Source organism: Linepithema humile, chromosome 6 (assembly GCF_040581485.1).
Source record: "Linepithema humile isolate Giens D197 chromosome 6, Lhum_UNIL_v1.0, whole genome shotgun sequence".
Taxonomy (NCBI): domain Eukaryota; kingdom Metazoa; phylum Arthropoda; class Insecta; order Hymenoptera; family Formicidae; genus Linepithema; species Linepithema humile.
In genome coordinates this window covers 21,473,347-21,496,219 of record NC_090133.1, presented here as the reverse complement: position 1 = coordinate 21,496,219, position 22,873 = coordinate 21,473,347, and the positions used below count along the sequence as shown (strand labels likewise).

The 22,873-nt window shown below is 39.8% G+C and overlaps 2 protein-coding genes across 15 annotated transcripts in view; one reads left to right on the top strand and one right to left on the bottom strand.

Moving 5' to 3' along the window:
- LOC105671809 (very long chain fatty acid elongase AAEL008004-like) overlaps positions 1–22,873 on the bottom strand; it is a 334,136-nt gene that overhangs the window by 270,776 nt on the left and 40,487 nt on the right. For 12 of the 13 annotated variants that reach the window (XM_067356999.1, XM_067356996.1, XM_067357004.1 and 9 more), the window contains exons 4-6: positions 18,635–18,900; positions 7,736–8,453; positions 6,737–7,401 (exon numbers count right to left, since the gene is read on the bottom strand). The gene's annotated coding sequence lies outside the window, so the exon portion shown is untranslated. Of the gene's footprint in view, positions 1–6,736; positions 7,402–7,735; positions 8,454–18,634; positions 18,901–19,778; positions 19,855–22,873 lie in introns of those variants that run through there. The other variant, XM_067357003.1, reaches the window with a different exon arrangement.
- The window catches only part of LOC105671805 (uncharacterized), a 252,615-nt gene that overhangs the window by 214,492 nt on the left and 15,250 nt on the right, over positions 1–22,873 (top strand). The window lies entirely within an intron of this gene.

Below are 22,873 nucleotides of genomic sequence, written 5' to 3'. Positions count from 1 at the left end.
CACTGTAAAATTTTGTGTTAAAGTAAGAAAGTTACAAAAATAATTTAAGGAAATAAATATAAATGAAAATTTAAGGAAACCGATTTTTCTTTTCGCATATTTTCAATTTTACATTGGGTGCTAAAAATATATAAACGTGATTCAAAATCTGTTTGTTAAAGACATAGAGCGTTTTAACAAAATATCATGCATTTAGAAATTTGTATTTTAAAAGAGGGAGATAAGAGAAAAAGACTGAAAAAAGTTATAAAAAAGATAATCTATATCATTACGGGAAAAAGAACGAGAAATGCGCCGGAAACACGAAGAAACGGAAACCTGACTCGTCAAATAGTAGCATTTACGTTATCGCAGCGGGGGTGTGTATCACGGGTTTCCAATCAATTACGACGCCCGCGCGGCAGAAGAAGATAAACTCCCTCGCTCGGCCGCGTCTCTCGATTGATAATCGTCTCCTCGGATTACGACCCCTCGACGCTTTCTGCCGGCCTCTCGAGCGCGACGAAGGTGAGGCAAGTTAATTCGAGGGAACTGGCGGACGAAGGACGCCCCTACCAGACCGTGGAGAGGAAGGTCGGCGCGGTGGGAACAGACACGACGACGAAGAGGCCGGCGCTTCCTCGTGTCTGACTTCTCGGTCGAGTGTGAGGGACGTGACCGACATAGCCGACCACCAATCCCGGCCGCCGCGGTCAACTCCGGCTAAATTAAAGGAAAACAATTGTCGTGCCTTGACCGCCGGCCAGAGTTAAAGCGGGAATACCCCGTGTTTCGGCCAATTTCGCGTACGGGGGCGGAGAGCGAGCTACACCGTCGTACGTACATAGTTAATACCCACACACGGTCACGCGACAGCGGCATACCGTGGAGGCGAACGTGTCGCGACACGAAGGAAAACACAGTCGCCCGTCGACGATGGAAAAACGTCTCCTTCGTCGCACCGGCTCGCACACGCGATGGAATAACGAAACGCGCGGCCAGTTGGCGTGTACTCAATTCTCGACGCGTGTCTCGTGTCTTTAGGAAATTCCGGCAAATTGCCTCGTGATAAGACCACGTAGGGAGATAATCGAAATCGTATACACTCCGGCCGCTCGAGAGCCGCGCGGTAGGAAAACGCAGACATAATCCCGTAATCATAATCCATCGTCCGTTACCGTTTACTTAAGTCTCATACGCTGTATCTGCTATGAAACGGTTTAAAAATTTCAACTATTTACTTTTCTAACGTCGAGTGACATAGGATATAATAAAAGTTCGCAATTTCGCACTGAAATTTGCATCGCAGATTTAGAATGAGTGATAATAAAAGCTGTATATCAGTTAATTTTCTTCGTATTTAGGGAGGATAATGTGTTATATGCGATGAAGAGAAAGAACTTTCTCGCAACACTGTGAGGGACGTTTAAATGACTGTCGCGGGATAGCTCGTAGCATTCGAGACACAACGGCGAGCGAAATGTAATTTCGACGCGGAAAATCCTCGTTACCCGGGCACGGCGACCGAAACTTCTCGGAGTTAGGGAGAAAAATAGCGTCGCCGGGGGAGAATGGCTCACGATATTTGCAAGTGAAACTCGAATCAAATGCTAGGAAGTAGAAATGAGAAATATAATTTTGTTGTGAAGGATCCTCGGTAAGCGCCTGGTCGTAACAGGGGTTTTCTCCGAGAAAATAAGGATATGTCCGAGAACGGCTAACAACGACGCCGCGCAATTTGCAAGGCAGATTCCGATGGCATACGCCGAGTGGGAATGAAAGACATAAGTTTGTTACATTCATCGAAGAAGTGCGCAAACAAGTTATATTATATTCGAAGAAGAAATACGGCTGTCTCGCAGCGCATTGGCAGTTCGTTTATTTCTTTTTGATATAAATTAAATGATTGGCAAGAGAAAAAAATTTAGATATAAATCATGAAATGTTTCTCGTATTACGTCAATATCTGTGATGTCCGCGCACCGCAATCTCGCAAACGTCGAGAGCAGAAATGTAAATTATCCGGATATGCGTCTCTCGAAGGCTTCCTCGCGCAAGGAAGATTCACTCGCGTCGCTGTAAACGCGTCGTCCAGGGGCTACTTCGCCTCCGCTCCGTAAAATCCGAAGAATCTCTCCGATGCGACATAGGATCCCGCAGGCGACGGCGGCTCGTCGCACGAAATTTGCAAGCAAATTGCCAATTCTCAGACGGCCCGGTGGACACGGTCACCGGTGTGCATGCGTTCGTGCGCGCGCGCGCGCAGATGTCGATGAGACGCACGAGGTATGCAGCCATCTGCGACCTGATAGCCAAGAGCTGTCTCCGAAATGTACCGTAATGTGGAATTCCATCGCACGTCCAAACGCGACAAGACGCAATACGCTCGGAGAATACTACGACGAAGACTCTTAATCCGCTTTTCGATTTTGAAGCCCGAATGGCAATCCGATTTCATTGACAGATTCGACGAAATCGGGTTATCGCTTGTTACGGATTTCGTGGATTATATTTTTGAAATTATTAGTGTCGTCTATTTAACGTCAATTATAAAATACCTGTTAATTATAGAAATTAATTAAGAATTAAATTTTGTAAATGATCATTTCACTTGTCATTCCTTAATGCAACGTGACATTCGGAAATAGAATTATGATCCTTTTAAGCAGAAGAGAATAATTCTAAAATATTGGTTTTGGCATATTTACATTGAAATTGGAGAAAAATCTCTTACAAAAATATAGATTAAAATAAATAGAAAAATTCTTGATTATAATTATTTATAGATAAGTAGCATAATATAACAATTAAAAATATTAACGCAATTTTATTTAAAATAATTTCCAACAATTCACCTTTTTTTTTTAATAAGAAAGCATCAAGAATGTATGTTATTCTGCAATCAATTTTATAACATTATTTGTTCATATATATCTTGAACATAAAATTTATTTTATATACCTACTGTTCATTTTATATACTATTTATTTTATATGTCATTCACGATTTTAGCACACTTTAAAATACTTTCTATCCTACACACTTTTCTCTTCGCAAATTAATTTATAAAGTATCAAACGCAGAAGATTTTGCAGCAGAATGTACGTCGCACGTTCGAATACGCACACAGATATCAAAGTTAGAGATTATTTCGTCGACTTTTAGGTATCTGAATTGCTGGGCAAGCATCGCGCTGGAAAAGTACGACAAAAGCTCCTTTCAATTAGCAAATACTTAAGCACTTTCTAAAGACCGTCCTACGCATCAGTATACCGTCTTTGTACATGTCGAAAGATTCTCCATTAACTCGAAGTGAGATCCTTTTTCATTCTGCCGTTTCTTTCAAAAGATCGTAAATGTCTTAAGATTGGCGAAGACCTCGACACCACGAGGCCTTTCGCAGTATCGGAAGAGTTCCGTGGGGAAATGAAAGAAATCGCGTGGCTCTCAACGCTTTATCTTTAAAATATACTTTTCTTTAGAGTATTTGTCTGAAGTGTTTAAAGATAAAAATAATCTTATAAATGTAATTTTGAGATGCAATATCTTCTTTTTATTGATTACAGTTCTTTGAAGAATTTATAGAATTCTATTGACAATATAATTCGAGTAGCGATATACGACTACACGCGATCCGAAAACATGTAAAAGTACTTAAGAGCAATACTGTGTGTGTGTGCGTCGTGTTTGGATGAATTAAAAAGCCGCATTATACGACACATTGTCGCGGGACGACAAATACAAGCGGCAGTTACATCGCGAGCGAGCAAAACATCAACCGCGGTGCAAGAAGGCGAACAAAACGACGCAACGTATTAAAGTGTCGGAAGCCTTAACGAAGAACGGGAAGCGATACACAAGAAGCAGACGCGGACCAGAGACACGAGCTGGACGGGCGGGGCGTCCACGGTCCGTTGGACAAAAAAGCACTGAAGGCGAAAAGCCAAGAGAGAAAGAGCCGAAGTACGATAGAAAGAAGAGGAAGAAGAGTGGAGAAAAAAAGAGGGAGAAAGAAGCGAGGAGAAGAAGAGAAGGCCAGTAAAAGATAGAAAGAGCGAGTTGACGGAGAAAGCAAATGCCGCGTCTTAGTGTGTGAGCGAAACGGACTGCAAAAACAGAAATTGCAAGATGTGCAACTGCAAGCTCTTCTCGGGTGGACGAGCGCAGGGATTGCCGACGACGTCAGCGGAAGGCCCATCCCACAAACCGGCCCGAGGCTTCCACCCTTTTTCCTCTCGTGGATCCCTTCCAGCTCTCGCTCGAAAGAGCTTAGACGAGAGACCGACCGGTCCTTGCCCACAGCGATTCCGCGGTGTTCTTTTCAAAGTACGAAACGGAACAAAAGGCACGGGGGAAAAATCCAGCTCCCGGGCGTCTTGATAACGGGATTTTCATACCGATCGTAACTTTGAATCGCTAAGCGATCTGAGGGAGCCGATAATTCTCAGAGAGACTATTACGCTGCGCCGTGTATTCTGGAAAGTATATAATTTTTAGCGGCCGCCTCTAATAGCGCCGACAATGTTTATGACTTGCGAAAGTTCGCGCGAGAATGTACGTCGCGCCAAGAGAGTTCGCCCGGATCGAGCGCGCTGTTTTAAATAATGAAACTTGGAATTACGCCGCGTAACTCGCCGGGCGCGATCCGGCGAGTCGCAGAAATTTAGATGCACCAGTTACGCGAAGAATTAAAGCGGCGAAAAAGCTGTCGAAGCGGCGCGAAGCGATGCGCCACTATCAGGAATTATTCCCGAGTGCGCACATTTCAGCTTTCATCCGTATCGGAAGCATTTCACGTCCCTCGGTTTTGTCGACGCGCAACGGGTCTATTAAGATTATTAATATTTCAGGGCAACAATAACGAAGCCAACCGCCAATGTTATCGCATTAGAAATCTATTTCCAATAATTGTTCGCCAATTAAGGGTCCCGTCGCGCCATAATGCGCATTTCCCCACGCTCGATATCGATTACCCTCTAAAATATCCAATACTTTTCATCTCCGTCTTAAAGGGCACAAAGCACACGATCCTTCCATCTTTTCCATCTTGGCCTTTCCCCCATTCCCCCGTATTTCTGCCGGAATAAACTTCCCTCTATTTCTTTCGCACCCTCCTATCGTCGGTACTCGCGCTTCCGCCGACGCACCCTCCCCCCCCCCCCCCTCCCTCCCTCGGCCACTCTTCTTATTTCACTCCTCCTCTACCTCTTCTTCGTTCTCACCCTCATATATTGATTACATAAGCGACCGAATATACTAACTCAGCTAAAAACGTCCTCCGTCCGTGCCTCTCCTTTCCTCACGCCCGCCCGAAATAGCGTTTATACCGCGACCAGCCCCCCGAGCTGCGTCATAGTTAAACGGCAGCAGGGGGATGAGAGGAACTGCATTAACAACGTTTTACGAATCCTCAGCACGACCGGCGAAGCGGACCATCACGATCATATTGTGCAGCGCGATAAAGCTAATCGATTACATGTACTTGCCGCACGTACCCGGCGTAAAGTGCATACGTAATGTTGTCCCTTCGAACGAAGCGTCGGATTTCCTATTAAGCAAGAGTGCCTGGAGTTTACAAATTATCGGGGCTTTACGAAGGAAAACTTTTTTAAGAAGAAAAAGAAAGAGAAAATAAAGATGAAAGGAAATCGTCGGACAGAAAAATAATAAAATGTAATTCACGTTGATTGATAATATCCACAATTTAAAATAAAAGAAACATTTTATCCAATTTTTTACTACATGCTTTAAAATAAAAACGCCTAGAACTAATGATGTTAATTACCAAATTAGCGATACCGAAAATAAAAAGATTTCGGAATTAGCCGATTTTTATTTTCCAATTAATGTACGCTAGATTTAAAGAGCGACTCATTTACATAATTATCCAACTGTGTCACTGCGAAGATTAAAAGCTCCTTAATTAAGATTCAAAAGCGGAAACGTGTAACGATTTATCAAGATTCGTTTAATTTATAGCGGACTTTTTTTTTGTTTGAATTTGTGAATAATCTTTCTTGCTTGTTTGATAAGGAAAATTAGAAAAAATTCTTGAAAACAGATAGGTACTTGTGAAATTTTTTCTGTGAAAAAAAGCCGTTCTTAAAACCATTGAAAAAAAACACCGACTATAGTATTTGTGCTATAAAAAACTCCACTGTTAATATGATCCTTTCATAGAATATCTTGTATAACGAACATGATTCGAAAAACAATATATAAAGCATCGTTATTGCGGTAGAAAGTTCAAGTAATATACATTACACGTCTACGCTCTCCGAGCACGCGTAATTCATATGCTTGGAATGCATAATTGGTATTACCGATAAAATTAAAGTACTTTCGGTGAACAGTAAAGCGTCCATTAAAACTTTTCAGAGGGAGGATCGCATCCCCGTTCGCGGTGAATAGACCACGTCTCGCTTTTGAAGCCTCTCTAGTTATGATCGTTGCACGCTTATAACGTTTCAGCATGCATGGTCGTTGAAAAGGCCTATACTTTTGACAACCATACCATGTTGCTCACGAGATAGAATTGTTCTTCAAAAATCTATCAAAACTATTAATTTAAAAGAGACGTATTTTAATCGATGATTCTTGCCTTATTTTATATTCTCAATAAATAGGAAAGAGAACTTTTTATAAGATGCTCACAAAAACAAGAGAATTAGCTATTTTATCTGTTTAAAATGTATATTAAGCTAGCTTCTTCACATTTATCACAAAAGAGATGCATTTTTTATCATAAATTACTTACCACAATGCTGCATCGCCGTCGTCCGATGCCTCCTAGGCCTCGTCCTCTTCTCAGTGGCTGTTCCAAGCACTCACACGCGTCGCGACGCGCGCATTGCTCGCGCGCGTACCCGAATGTAAAAATCGCGCGATACTTCAAATGGCACTCCCGACATCGCAGGCGAATCAAACCAAACTGTCCAAGCTGCGACGTTACGCGCGAATTCCGTCCGCGTTTCAGACGACCACATTTACCAATTGGGGCACGATTCTCTCAAAACAGAAGGCAAAGATAAGCTCGAAGAAGATGAGGTGCGATTAGTCATCCAATCAACCGACTAGATACAAGACATCTGAAAAGCAATCGGTAGCGTTTGACTAACTCCGGTAGCCGTCCTCGACTACCTTCGACAGTCCGGCTATCTGTACAACTAGCGCGCTGCACGTAGAACCGAAGATTGCCCTGCCGTAGTCGAGATTTTATGATTGAAACCGACCTTTCCCTCCCCCGAGCCAAGCCTAAAGTCAAAAAAAATCGTGTCCCAATATTTGTCATACAGCAAAAATGCGTTCATCTATAGATTCGCTATAACTCTCGGCATTAACGGCACTCCCGACGCGCATTTTGTTATACTATACGACGGAACGAATATATTTTGTAGCACCGATTACGCGCACAAAGTTGATCTGTAAAATAAAAAAATAAATGCAGATTAGTGTTTGAAATAATTAATATTTATAAAATAATTACTGCGCACATTAAACTTTATATTCGTTTATTTATGCACACGTCTAAACAAAGAATTAAAATTTTCAAAAATATATTTTTTGAATAAAGAAAAAAGTTTAATTAGTTGAAATAATAATATGTAAAAAATTTCTAAAAATGGTAAATATTAATTTACTATTATAAATATTTTACTAAATATTTAAAGTATTTTAAAAATTTTATATCCGCTACATTATATAATATTTTATATATAATATTTTGCGAATAACAAATAAATGAATTATTGCTTACCGTAAAGTTGCTCCACCGGCGCCCGATGCTCCTCCTGAGCCTCCTCCTCCTCTCAGTGGTCCTTCGAAGCACTCACATTAAATCACACGCGTTCGCGGCGCATGCATTGCTCGCATGCGTACCTGAATACAAAAATCGCGCGATACTTAAAACGGCACTCCCGACATCACAGGCGAATCGAACCGAATTGTCCAAGCTGTGACGTTACGCGCGAATTCCGTCCGCGTTTCAGACGACCACATTTACCAATTGGGGCACGATTCTCTCAAAACAGAAGGCAAAGATAAGCTCGAAGAAGATGAGGTGCGATTAGTCATCCAATCAATCGACTAGATACAAGACATCTGAAAAGCAATCGGTAGCGTTTGACTAACTCCGGTAGCCGTCCTCGACTACCTTCGACAGTCCGGCTATCTGTACAACTAGCGCGTTGCACGTAGAACCGAAGATTGCCCTGCCGTAGTCGAGATTTTATGATTGAAACCGACCTTTCCCTCCCCCGAGCCAAGCCTAAAGTCAAAAAAAATCGTGTCCCAATATTTGTCATACAGCAAAAATGCGTTCATCTATAGATTCGCTAAAATACGGCGTTTCGTACTCGCGCGAATCTATCACGGCACTCCCGGCATAACGACACTCCCGCACTCCCGACGCGCGTTTGATTATATTACGATATTACGGCGGAACGAATACGATGACGCGACACACAGAAGTTTATCTGTAAAATATAAATACATTTACATTAAAGTGATATCAAAAACAATACTATAGTTATACAACTGTAGTTTAATAATAATATTATCCGTAATAATGAATAGAATTTATTATTCTAACAATCTAATTTTTTGTGCCGAGATAAGTTGATTATCTTTTGTCCATTTGGAAAGTCCATAAAAATTCTTATAAATAGGTTTTTTAAAAATCTATTGCTTTATAAAAAAGAGTCATCTTTCTTTGTTACCTTTCAGTAACGTTTTTCACAAAAATATCGGTTAAAGATAAATTTATCAGCGGGCATTTATCTTCGTTTTCAACCGTAAAACTGCAGAACAAAAATTCGTAATTTTTGTCATGCTTGCAGAACGTAGGGAAATATAAAAAGTAAATGAGAGAGAGAGAGAGAGAGAGAGAGAGAGAAGCGAAATTGGAATTATGTGGAGAAGGACAATAAAACTATGAAGCAAATCCCAATCGAAATTTAATAGTGAACTGCAGTGTGCGTCGGGCGACGCAAAATAATTGAGTCAAATATGAAAATGCCGGAGCGGACGGAGCGGCGGAAGATTGCCGAAAAGGGAAAAATTGATAGAATTATTGAAACAAAGGCCGGGAGGGGGAGGGGGTGTGGGTGGGGGAGGCCTTTAGTGCCGATCCTCGAGGACGCAAACACGCGAATTAATTTGCCTGTGACGCTTTTTTTTCACGGGTATTGGAAGGACACCAGTCCCTGGGTTGAAAACTCAATGGGGACGGAAAACTCTGTAGCCGCATAACGAACCGATCTAACCGGGCCGGAGAGAAAACGCGCCGCGAAGTCGGGACAAAGAGGAGCGGAACAAGAGAGAAAGAACGCCGGGCACAATGAAGTATGAAAAAAAAACGCGTGCCAAAAATTCCATCTCGTTGGACGCGCCATTTTTACACGTTGCCGCCCTTGGGGAATTGAATTTCTATCGGGCGCCACGCTTGATCGTTCCGACAAATTATTTGTCGTTCTGACTTTCGTCGACATGGCGACATCCGTTTTTCTTTTTTGTTCTGTTCTTTTTTTTCCTATTTTTTGGGGAAGCCGACGAACGCATATCGCAGTTGTTTCGTAGCCCCGTTGTTTCTCTGTACGAAGTTTGAGCGGCTCGCTAATGCCGTAACCACAGCAAAGTTATGCGAAGCGAACGGATTCATTATCCGCAAAAAACAGGATTTCGTTTTGGAACAATTGTCAGTATATAACGGTATATAACTTGTTTTAGAATTGATTTTTTACATCTTAAAATTATTTATTATTTAATCACACAAATACGTTGCCGTTTCTTCTTCTAATTAATGGAGGTGTCATTGTCATAAATATACATATATCTATAGCAATTTGTGGAAATTAAATATTCAAATTGATTTAACGATTATTCCGAAATAATTCATAAAATTTGTTCATTTTTTAGCAATTTAAAATTTACTTTTATTTAATAAAAATATTGAGCATCTCAATTTTAAACTTTTATTCTCCAATGGATAGTATTTTAATCTTAGTCTCTACAGAAATCGAAATTCAAATTAGTTTTGTTACTCCGAAGCGACAGGACTTTGACAATGCTGGTCGCTAATGATAACTTCAGGATAGCAATTTTACGCACAACGCGCAACGTATTCATTCATCGTGGGCATTCTGAGCGCGAGACGACGGCGGATACGTGAGTTCATCAGGATGGAAAACTTCTCGGTCGCGACATTGTCGACATTGAGAGGGAATCGTGAGAAAAGAAGCTCAAGCGCCGGTAGGCGTCCCTTGGGTGCGCCGGTTTCCTTTTCGCGTAGAGAGAGAGAGAGAGAGAGAGAGAGAGAGAGAGAGAGAGAGAGAGAAAAGGAGGACAACCCTGACGAAAAAAGACAGTAGAAAAAGGAAGGGCGGAGAAGGGTGACAGTCGTCTCTCACTTTCGTGAGATATTAAATTGCGAATTGAGAGAACGAAGAGAGAGACAGAGAGAGAAAGAGAGAGAGAGAGAGAGAGAAAGAGAGAGGAGAGAAAGACAGAAAGGAGAGAGAGAGAGAGAGAGAGAGGGAGAGAGCGGGAGAGAGACGGCGCTCGGCAGATACCGCCGCGATATGCATTATACAATGGACGCTCGTTTTTCACGCTTAATCTCATTAAACTCCACCGCTTCGCCACCGCTCCCGCGGGGTATTGCCCGTTATAGAAGTAGAAAATCAAATCTGCAAAAATATACGCACGCGCGCTGTGCAACGACCAACGCCGCCGTGTATAAATACGGAACGAGCTAACGCGATTACTGCGTCGTGCCGATAATCCTTAATGCATTCGTTAATGCAGAAGTCGGTGCGTTTCGAGCGCCGGTTGCCGAGGCGCCAGCCGTAAAACACTATCCCGACACGGAGCGGATAATGAGAAACGCGATTATGGAAAAGCACGCATCGACGCATCGTCAAATGTGGATGTAAAAACGATCGGCGGGTTTTTCGATTCGTCGGCGCCCTCGTTATCGTAGTAGAATTGAGAAGCACGACACCGAAAAGCTCGCACAACGTAGAAGGAAAAGGAAAAGAACGAGCCGAAAAGAACGAGTCATGAAAATTTTCCTCTCTCATCGAGATTCCGAAAAGCGTAAGAAAGCGCGCGCGCTCGCACGCAAGGTCGTCGCGTCTAACAGCCGGAAACCGGGATTAAAGTCGCGAAGAAATAATTTCTGCGTCGAAGGAGACCGGCGTTTTCACGGTGGTTCGATCAGGGAGGGATCTCGTTCCACGGCCGCCTCTCTGCAGCGGCCTTTCACGAACGCGGAATAAACGTTGGTGGCGGGGTTAGGATTCGCGTCTTTGAACTTGACACGGGTCACCTGACTCCGCTACAACCCCCTTGCCGGCGTTCCCGCTCTTAAACCCCACCAGAGCTTCCTCTCCTTGGTGAACTTCACTCGACTCCGAGCTAACGGTGCGAGTCGTGGAATCTACCCTCTGCGTGGGATCCCTTTTTCGGCGTATCATCGTTGCATCGCGTGCTCATTGACAGTTTTACAGCGTAGCTGTATGGCCGTCTTGGGCCGAATATATCACGCCGTACGAAAGAATAATGTCACAATTAGTGGAGTAGGATAAAAGAGGATAAGCTTTTATTTTATGATTATTTCTACTTAAAAGATTCTTCTTAAGTTTTTATGTAAAAAATATTATTATATCATTCATGAAATATTTATAAATAAAAGTTCTATTGTGTGAAAGTGAGGTATTGAATTTTTTGTCCACGGTCTATTTACAGAAATTTATTTAAAATTTTATCTTAAAAATTTTATATCGCGAAATCATGGCACTAATATAAAAAAAAAAATTCTGTCCAAATGGTCAAAGAATTATAAATGTCCGAATAATACTCTGTGTATACAGCATTAGCGTAAAGTATTGATGTAAATCCCGGTACAAAGTATAAAGTCAGTTCAACTATTGTAGATTGACACTATCCGTAGAACATTTCGAATCTTGAACTTGTCACAGATTAATGGATCGCCTAGGTCTCATGTTTATTTTCTCCCCCCCCACCCCTCCTTTTGTCCAGTTTTAATGAACCTCGTTCCGCTCGAAACTATAACCGCAACTTGCCGTGCTCTGTCTGAGTTCTCCGATACACTCCTTCTTCACCGAAAGTTTTGGTAAGTTCATGATCTAGCGCGACTGTTCCGCTCGAGAACGATTCTTCTCGGTCCGCTGGCAAAGTTGCGCTTACAATTAGTGAGGAGCAGCCGGAATAATCGGAAGCTAATTCAGAAACTGCTTCGGAATAGCGATAATTAACTGAAAAGCGAGACGGGAAAACGGCGTTACTGAAATTTCAAGTGATCTACATCTAAATCCGGCGCGTGTCGTTCGAGGCTCGAAACGAGACTTTCCCATCGCCGCGATTCTTTACGACTGTTTCGCAATTCCGCCACGGTATATATCGCTCGGTGTGCCATCCCGGTGTTTTATAATACAGCACCGATCCGCGCTGGACGATTCTCTTTATTTCTCTATTATGTCCGTTCTGTTTCCTCTGTTTCCTTGTTTTTCCTCCCGGCCCGGCACTTGAGATTTTCTCCGGTTCGTTCGGCTTCATGAAACTTTTATTACGAGCCAACGTTGTTTCTTACAGCGGTACTTTGATCATTTTAAATCGTAGTACAAGTACGTTCAGATTAAACGAAAGAAGCCGCGCGCGTTTATCTCCCGGAACAGAGAAAATACAAAAGAAACAGAACCAAGCGCAACGCAACGTAACAAGAAGGAAACATCTCGTTTTCGTTGAGTATCTTGTTGATTGCACTATGCCATTCTACTAATTGATGTCTACCTTGTGCTACGTGTAACGAGTGGTTGTTGCGTCGTGAATTAATTAAGTTGCATCAATATATGTATTGTAGTTGAAATAACAAATGACGAATTGGCAAATTGTTATCGCATAAGGCGAAATCGCTCGGCCAAAGGGAGGAATTTTAAATCATAATATTACGTTGGACTGCATTAATTAATGAAAGGACACTCGACGCAATTAATAAAATCATATAATGAAACACATGAATTGGCCAAGTCAGCATATTGAATTCACCAAGTCGCATCGCCCTCGAAATATATATCGCATTATGGAAATAATTTTATCTTTCAAAAGGTTGTTTTCACGCGCGTTCGATGAGAAATGTGCGCCCTCGGGAAAATTTAATGAAAGCAGGATCAATGAAAAACGTTACGTTGCTTTATCAACTCGTTGTAGCATTCATAATACTAGGCTCTTAAATTGAATGACGTTAATGCCTAATACACCCTCAAAATTGTTGAATCCGAAGTCGAGCGTGGCGCTAAAAACTTTTAATCAATTTTTCCAGCGTCACTTTATAATAATTAAATTTTAATAGTATTAAAATATCGCTGTGCAAAATTCTACGGCAACAGAATATTGGAAAATTCAAGATTATTGGCACATGTGTTTCTAGTTTAATATTTTTTAATGTGTTTACATTTCCTTCAACGCGAGTTTTAATATCAAAAAATTACACACGTGCGTTTTCCGACGTTTACCAGAACATATTAATCGACGGGACAAGTTTGATTATTAACTCGCGTCCCCCTCCGTTCGCCGCAACCTCTTGTTTACTCCCAGTTCCTAACGATGTATATGGTGACACGGGAATTTCGATTAGTTCGATGAATTTTGCGGGATACTTCACCAAGTCGAGGCGGCCGCGCGCGGTTATATCTAACGGTTTAATATTCGCGACACAAAATTATGTCGGCTACGTTCGACGGAATCAGGTCGAAATGCTGCCCGGCCAATAATAATCAAGCCGGTAACGATCGACGTCCTGCTCGTGCACTCAGGTTTAATTACACCAGTTGTCATCCGTGTTTACTCGCGGAGATACGCGCGTTTCGCTTTGATAAAACACCGCTGGACGGCGATGGAGAATATTTCCGAACTACTACTCGGCGTTTATTTGCAGTATAGCGTCGCGTGACGATACGCTGTGCGCGGAATTGATGGGCCATTTTTCTGCATAGCTGCACGAAGAGATTTTCGCTGTATTTCGAATTTCTATAGTCCCGTTTTCTCTTTCGTTCTCTCCCTTCCCCTCCTCCTCTCTCTCTCTCTCTCTCTCTCTCTCTCTCTCTCTCTCTCTCTCTCTCTCTCTCTCTTCTTTTCTCTCTTTCTCTCTGTTAAATGTAATTGATTAATTAATTGGGCTCAATTCTATAATTGTTATATTTTCGATTTTGGTGTTTAACGCTTCAATTTGGTATCAACAAAATCAACTTTTCACCGCAGCAAAACAACATGAAAATCAACAATTATCTATATTGCGCTTAAAACCATAATAAACATGCAACATAAATTCTATGGATATTGAAATTAAAGCTTATTAGCTTCCTTTTTCCACGCGGAACGAGCGAGTATATGATAATTTAGGCATGCAATAATTACTCGAATCAAGAGTAATCTATAAATGAATAATTAATTATTATTAAATCGAATCGATGAATATGGGGTGTTAAGTTGCCTCTTTTCGTATCTAATGGCATAATTAGATATCAACAGAATTAGAATAATTCATCAACGCATTAAAACAACATTATATGACTACGTATAGTCCCTAAAACAATAATAGACAAGTGATATACATTTCATCGACACTGAAATTAGAATTTATTGATTTTTGCGTAGACATGAACTGCGGATGAAATGAAGCACGTAATATGAATAAAATATGGATGGAAAAATAACTAATTAATTAAATCAATATTACGAGCAACGGATATTCTATTACCAATTCTTGCGTTTAACGATTTAATTTGATGCCAGAAGAATTAATATTCCACCGCAATGTATAAATGTATTTCTATAAATATATAATGCCTGAAATAATGAGTTACGTGCATCCTACAGATGTTGAAAGTGGATTTATTAATTTCTTTCTGAACATAAAACAGCGCGGTAAATTGAATACACGATGATTTACAACATAAATTAAAAATGTCTTTAAATGATTGATTGGTTGATTACGTCGAAGAGAAACGGATGTTGCATTTCCCATTTAGCCGCGTCTAACGGCTTAATTTAATGCAGAATTAACTTTTTACCGCAGTAAAACTTTATAACTAAATCTTTCCTGAGAAAAAAACCGGACGACCGATATAGATCTCATAAAGTTAAATCTTAAATCATTTTTTTTTTAATGTATAAGGTGGTTTTTAATATATTTTACTGCAATTTGAAGTTAGAGTTTAAGTTAGTTGATTCAGTTTTATTTCATCTCTCTTACGAATAATAATTAACGAAATCTCTTATCTGCCGTAAAATGAATTAAAATCACACCGGCAAAGTTATTTTTATTCCATTATTCACATTTTTCACATCTTTAATTCTGAATATTCGTTTCCGCATTAAATGTTGAATATTATTATGTCCACGCGAAATAAAAACTGTCTGCTTAACGTATTTCGATATGACGATATTTCGTTGCGTCAAATTTTCTCGGATCCATACCGCAAATGATTTATTTTACAAATACAGCCGTAATTTATCGAATGGCGTAAACCGATCCCTCGAATCTTCCGATCTACCTTTTTTCTCCAAACGAAGACGAACGCGCGCGGTTGTGTTTCGAGGAGGGGTTTCGCTTACCCTTCCGCCCCCCTGTCCTCCTTTACCGTGTAGTCCCTCTCGCCGCCATCTACCCTGCCAAAAGTTATTTCCGCTGGAAATTTATCGCTCTGGCGAGAATCGAGGCGTCATTTCCGGACGAACGAAACAAAGAGAGCGCCGTGCCGGTTGGTCTCGCTTCTCGTTCGAAGAATAATTGGCGCCCTCTTTTATCGCCTTTCCTTTTAACCCCCATATCCCTGGTCGCGCAGATAAAAGTATCGCGAAACTCGCAAATGTAAATCGTCAGCTAAAAGTACGTGATGTATCGGCGTATCTATCTTGGTGCGCGAAGAGAAAAGGAACGCGCGAACGGAAGACAAGTGCGGTCGTTCTCTTATTTACAAACTTCCGCTCATTTGATACATTCGATTTAACTTCCGACGACGATAAGCGAAGCACGCGCAACTCAACCTCCCCGAAGTGTGCGCGTATAACGAGATATTCGTTTGTCTCTAACAGACATTCGTTCTTCAAGATAAGTCGAGCTTCAGTCATTTCGAAAAGAAACAAAAATACAGGTTTAAAAAAGATAGAGTTTGAAAAAACTCTAATGCCAAAGAAAGTGTGAAAATAATTTTCTATAAAGTTTCCATTGCTGTCTACAAAAAAAAAAAAAAAAAAAAATAACATCACAATTAAGTTGATACATTAAGTTAATACATTGAGCGTTTTTATACGATTGCGTAACATTCCCCGCGGTTACACGGCACTCTCGATGATGCAAAACGAAGGAAATTCTCGCGAACGCCGAGGAGCATGAACAAGGTAAACCAAGCACGCGATAACAGAGCGAAATTTCCGATCCGTTTCCATCGTCCTCGAGATCGATCGTTAGGGGCGGCCGTTTCGTTTCCTGAAAAGGGTCTACGCAGGCAGATGGAGAGAGAGAGAGAAAGAGAGAGAGAGAGAGAGAGAGAGAGAGAGAGAGAGAGAGAGAATGGGGGAGAGCAGGGAGGCACAGAGCGAAATTGAGGGAGGCAGCACTCGACCGATTAATTAAAAACTTGGAACTGCCGTGTCAAGAAGCACGCTCCAGCGGGAAACGACGCGGACTCGTTCGATGTGACAGGATAATGCCGCGGTGACTAACCGGTACCGGTTTGTCTACGGGGCTTTTGAGTCAAAACTGGCACCCTAATAAGACAGCAGGATATAAGGGGGACTGCTATCACAACGGACATACGATTAAGCCTTCACTGCATCACATTCTCCTCGGATAATAAATAAAAAAGATGAAATCTGCTTTCTTATCAAAATCTAATCAATTTCAAAGATATCTTAATCTTTGATCATTTCATTTGCATTTATTTCCAGTTTTCAAACTTTATATATAATGTAAAATATCTTCTCAAATAACTTAAAGTTGAAACGAGAATAATTAAATCGAAATGGGAATAAATAAATCTTAATTATGTAGAAATAAAAATAAAAAATACACAATTTAAAAATATATATAAATATATATAAAAATAAAAAAATTGTGTATTTTTTTATATATATATATATTTATATATTTTTTTAAAAATTGTTTTCTATATAAAAATAAAAAAGTGGTGTATTTTTTTATTTTTATATAGAAAACAATTTTTCAGATAAAAAAGTAAATTATTAATACTTTTACATGAAGACAGAAATTCACGCAATGTAATGGATTAAACATAAATATAATGCTTGGGGCTACTTCGATTGTATTTGTATCATCTTACTCGAGTAACGATATCGTGTAAATTTAGCAATGCTTGTTAAGGAACGACGAACGAGGTCGTGAACCCGATGCCCGCTATCGAGACGCCACAGGTAATTGTCGCGGTTAATTCCATGATTTTCTTCATTCCAAAAGCGGATCGGATAGCTAGTTCACTTCAAGTTGGCGGAAGTTGGAAAGCAGCACTGGGTAATTTAGTGCTTGCGGTTGTTATCGATTATCGAGAGCGTGACTTCCGTTGCCAATAAGTATTTGCGTTCGTAAGATATAAGTATATTCAAGATATTATCTACACGACCACATATAAGTAACAATGTAATTTTTAAACAAAGTCCTATTTAAATTAAAAAATTAAAGAAAATGCACAACTGATACATATTCAAGTAGAAAAGATCGATGACATGTCAGACATAGAGCTGTAAAAAGCTCAAATAAATAGCAAAGATATTAAATTTTCCAGATATCTAAAGAATTATATTGGATGTGAAAACTTCTGAAAAATTTAATTAAAAACAAGTCGGAAAAATTAATTTATAAATTAAAGTTTCTAAATTAAATTTAATGCGCAACATTGTCAAAGTGGCGCAAAGGATGCAACAAACGTGAAATAAGATTCGTCAAAATTAAAAAATAAGAAATTAAAATAAACAAATTAATTTTTTAATTACATTTAAATTCTTTAGTTCATCATTGTTTGCTTATAACTGTATAATCATTAATTATAATAAACGAGTAATAGTGGATTCATAGAGCTTGGGACTCTAAATCGCACGTTTGAAGCGAGGCAAAAGTGAATTACGGTAAATTATATAAGCTCCTATCCTCGTTATAATTACTGTCTAACGCGCGTTGCATCGTCTTTCTGGAAGGAAGCATTAAGGATCAAAATAATCGCGAGCTTGACTTTCGAGACAAGGCTTTGTGAATCCTGTTGATTGTTATGTATATTATACGCATACTAAGAAGAAATTTAAAAGACATATATAAAAAAAAAGAAAAAAAAAGAAAAAACGCAAGTAAAAAATAAGCCAATCACTTTCAATAATCGGCGCCAAAACGTGTGTCGCACGTATTTATCAATACAATTATCATTTCTTAAAGCTAAAACTAAACTAAAGTTAAAAAATTTAAACTTTAAAATAAAAAAAATAAAAATTTGAAAAATATAATTAAATACAATAATTAATAATTTTAATAAAAATTATAGCTTACATAAAACAACTCTCATATTAAGCTAATTACTAAGCCCTTTACCATTACTAAAAATGTTCACAGTTTTTGTGATAAACTACTTACCACAATGTTGCTACGACGTCGCCCGATGTCCCCTGGGCCTTCTGCTTCTTCATTCACACACACTCGCGACCCCTGTCGAGCTGCCCCCCCCCCACCTTGCACAAATAAAAAAACCAATAGCGCAAAATTATAAGCTATTTATGAACTTAATCGCGCGATACTTTAAACGGCACTCGCGACACGCGTTTTGTTACTTTACAACGGAACGAAATTACGGCGAGGCGAATAAGACGATTCATTAGCATCGAAATAGCCCGAAAGTTTATCTGTAAAACATAAATACATTTACATTACAACAGCGTTCAAAACAGAGACTCACAGTATAGCTTGATAATAATTATTAATATGCATAATAATAGATATAATTCTATTTCTAGGATTTCGAATTAATTAAATACATATTACATGCGATGTCATACGCTTGACCGCGTATGTGAGCTTCACGCAACGTGCTGTGCATCTGCTTTGCAGTTAGCAAAGCACTACCATGTGTAATAGCGTGTAATGCCAGTGCATGTTCTTGCCGAGTTCGCAATTGCATGAGACGCGCAACTCGCTTGAGTAAGTAGGAAAGTAAGTGAACATGTCATTCGCGATGACAAACAGTGACTTGAGGTATAAACTGAATATTGCGACATTGTCACATTTATATCTGCGACGTGAAAAATATGTCTGTTATTGATTAAATTATTTTAACATTAATATTATTTAGATCTGATTTAATATTGCTATCTCATTGATGTCAATGTTTAAAGATATAATTTGCATAATTATAATAGTTCAAAGCGATCATGTGTCATTATGTTGCACGCATATGAATAAATTTCTTTCACGTGATTCTTAACTGTAACAAAATGCAGGAAAGAAGTAGATCAATATTAATAACGCTAATAGTGTTAACATGTATACAGAATAATTTTTGTAGAATGAGATACTTTATCGAACTCTTAATGTGAAATTTTCGTATCAAAGCATGTATGGGTAACAGAAAATAGATAAATAGATTGAACAAGGGCTTGTCAACAGTATTACGTGTTGCCGCGACCTTTGGCCCACCAAAATATAACACGAAATACCGAGCGAACGTCACGGGATCCCGCCGAAATTCGTGTCGCCTCACACAAAAATATAGCGGCAACCTCACCTCTGCTTTCTCCACTGTTCCGCTCTATCTTTCTCTCTTTTGTCTCGCGGCAGGAGGTAGCTAGTATACTCGCGATGGCGGCCGGAACGCAACAGAACGAACCCTAGATCCCGATCGATCACGCGTCGATATTAGGATGCGCGGTCGTTGACCGCGCACGCGACGCTGATCGCGCGACCAATTAGCGTGCGTCCTTACGCATGTGATCCTAGGCCCCCTATAGTCAGTGGCGCGTTATCTCGGAGCTCCGTACGCCGTGTATTTCGGCACCCCCTTGCTCCGCCCAGACCCGGAATCCATCGTTGTTTTGCCGAATGTCCTATTGCCGTTCGAATGTCCTCTGCCTTGCCCTGCCACTACCTCGTTGCCGCTTGTTGATCTTTCGCTTATTTGCTTCCGTGCGATGAAGCGTCACCGTAATGGTAAAACCACGCGAATTAATTAAAAATTCCTATACCCTACTGCTGACCACCCGGGGAGATTTCGGCGCTCGGTAGCTCTTTTTACGTGGGGGAAAATTTGTTCCTGCATTCCGCCCGCTTTCCGTGCTCAAGAAACGGCAACGTTACAGCGTATAACTCACAAATGCAAACACGTGCAAAGTACGACTTTCGGTAGTCTGTGACTGTATCCTTGGGGACAGCCAGACCCCATGAAACTTCATTGTTGCGTGATTCTCAGAGTAGATTACCGCATTGAGATAAGGAATCCCCCATATATGTATATCTCTAATTTGCTATTTGCGACATACTACTACCCCGATAACATATCGTAATGTTAAAGCGGATAGATTTCGCGTATGAAGTATAAAATAGCATGTAAAATCTGTATTCACTACCGCGTTTATCTGTTTCGTAAATTTTAATGCATTAATGGAATATTTTTAATAATAATTATTATTATTTCTAAATTATTATAAACTTACAATTGAAAAATTGTGACTCCGCAAACTTTTCTGCAATCTAAGCATTCTCCATTATCTCAAGAAATTCATGATATTTCGGCAAACGGTTAAAGTTTTCGCTTCACGGCAACAATAACGATCAGCATAGTCCGTGACTCGCCCTTCCGATCGAGCACAAAGGAATCGAGATGGACCAAAGGGACTGACTCCCAGCCTCCTCATCCCGAAAGCTCGCCCTTAGCGCACCGTCCTTTTAGGCAGGTCCTTCGTACCGGGAATCGCTTAACGAGTCGGAAAAATCAAGTCTCCTTCGCCGAGACCGAACATTGCCTTTTGCGTTGCCGTAAAATCGTGTGTAATTAACCGTAAAAATAACGAGATTTTTGCGATATCGACACAACGCTGTCGAGATCGACTTATAAAATTCGATAATGTAAAATGAAGCAACAACGTAAAAACGAAGTTCCCAATGGAAAGAAAGAGAAAAATTTTATCTTAATAAATTATCCGTCCAAATTCTCTATTCTTTATCGCAGTCTTTTTTTCGAATTAAGTTGCAAGTAAATAAACTGGAATGGTGTCGTTATTAAAGTAAATCTCCCAGAGATTTAATTAGAAAGCGAGATTCTTGTTACTTTTGTAACGAAATCGTACATTTTAATTAAGTGCAAGTAAATGTAAATTTTTCCGAGTCTCTTCGTCCGAACTTTTTCAACCCCTTCGACGTTAAATAGCAATTAAATCCCTCGCTGTATTTTTCCTACAGGATAATCGGTATATCTTTCTTTTCTCTTCTCTGTAAGCATGGTGTATCGCGTGCTTTCAATTAACCCGAGGCACGTATTGTAATGTAAAAGGTAAAAGAGAGCGGACAAAACTTGGTCGTTAGCCTACGAGTTTCTAAGGCTCAGTATCGGGATAAAATACAGCTCGCCGGACCAGGAGAGGGCGGCACCCTTCGCTCGAGAGTGCGTCGTCAGATTTGTCTCGTTAGAGTTCGCATTGTGTCTGCCTATGGTCGATTTACGTTCTCTCGTTATAGCCATTCGCCGTCTTCCATTGCTTTCTTGGGCTTTCCAGAAACGCGCATGGCCGCCTTCTTCTATTTTCCTACTATCTAACGAGCTTCCATTAAGACCACAATGCGTTTTCCTTGTTTGCGCGTGATTGACGGTATTTACCGTGCCTCGTATTACATATATGTTAAGAGAGAAATTTGTAAAGAAAACAAAAATACATCCTCGGTATATGTATGTGCGCATGTATAAAAATTATAGAATTATTAATTAATTATTCTAGTACGTAAAAAATTTATGATAATGGTTAAAGATTAAAGTTTACGACGTTAGATTGAACAAAGTTTTACAATTTAGTAATAATTTTGAAAAAATATTGCAGAGATAACACTATATTTTCGTTCTCTCTTTTTCTCTCTCGCTGTCTCGATCTTTCTGCGCTAGTTCTGTGCAAACTGTATAACTACTTTAAATTAACTACGTATATCAGAAAAAGGACTAGTATGAGCCTTATAAATTTCCAAACCATTATATAACATTTTAACTATCTTAAAATACATAAAATATAATATGATTATGTGAAGTCGCTGAATAGACTCGGACATCCGCGGCTCTCTTTTCAGAACTTTTTTTTTCTTTCTCGGGTTAAAATATACCGTACTTTCTCGCTAACAAGAAAGTATCATTAGCAGGGATCGATAACCTTCGTCGAGTTTCTTGTCCCAACTTCTAAAGTTACGGCATTTAAAATTCCGTTTAAGACTCAACTTCAAAGTTTCTTCTTAGGCCGTAGAAATTACGAGCATATCGGTACTTTACTCTCTTTCGTAGATAGGATCATTAATTTACAGCGACTTTTTTTATTCACGATGCCATTTGCGTTTAGTGGTATTTATGTGTACACGCAACTCATAATAACGATAATAATTAGAGCACGTTTGTAGTTTATATATTCACACAAAATGCCCCAATCGATCTGTGGCTGAATATTGTGATAAAAAGTATCGTTTATACATTTTTATACGTATATCGCGTGGTCATTTTTCATTTCTTATGTGTATTGCGCTTTTAAATCGCTGCTTTATCGTAAATATAAAACATAATCGTAAATCACGAATAATATGAAAGTCATATTAATGTTTCAAGTAATATTTTAAATCGTTAATAATATCGCA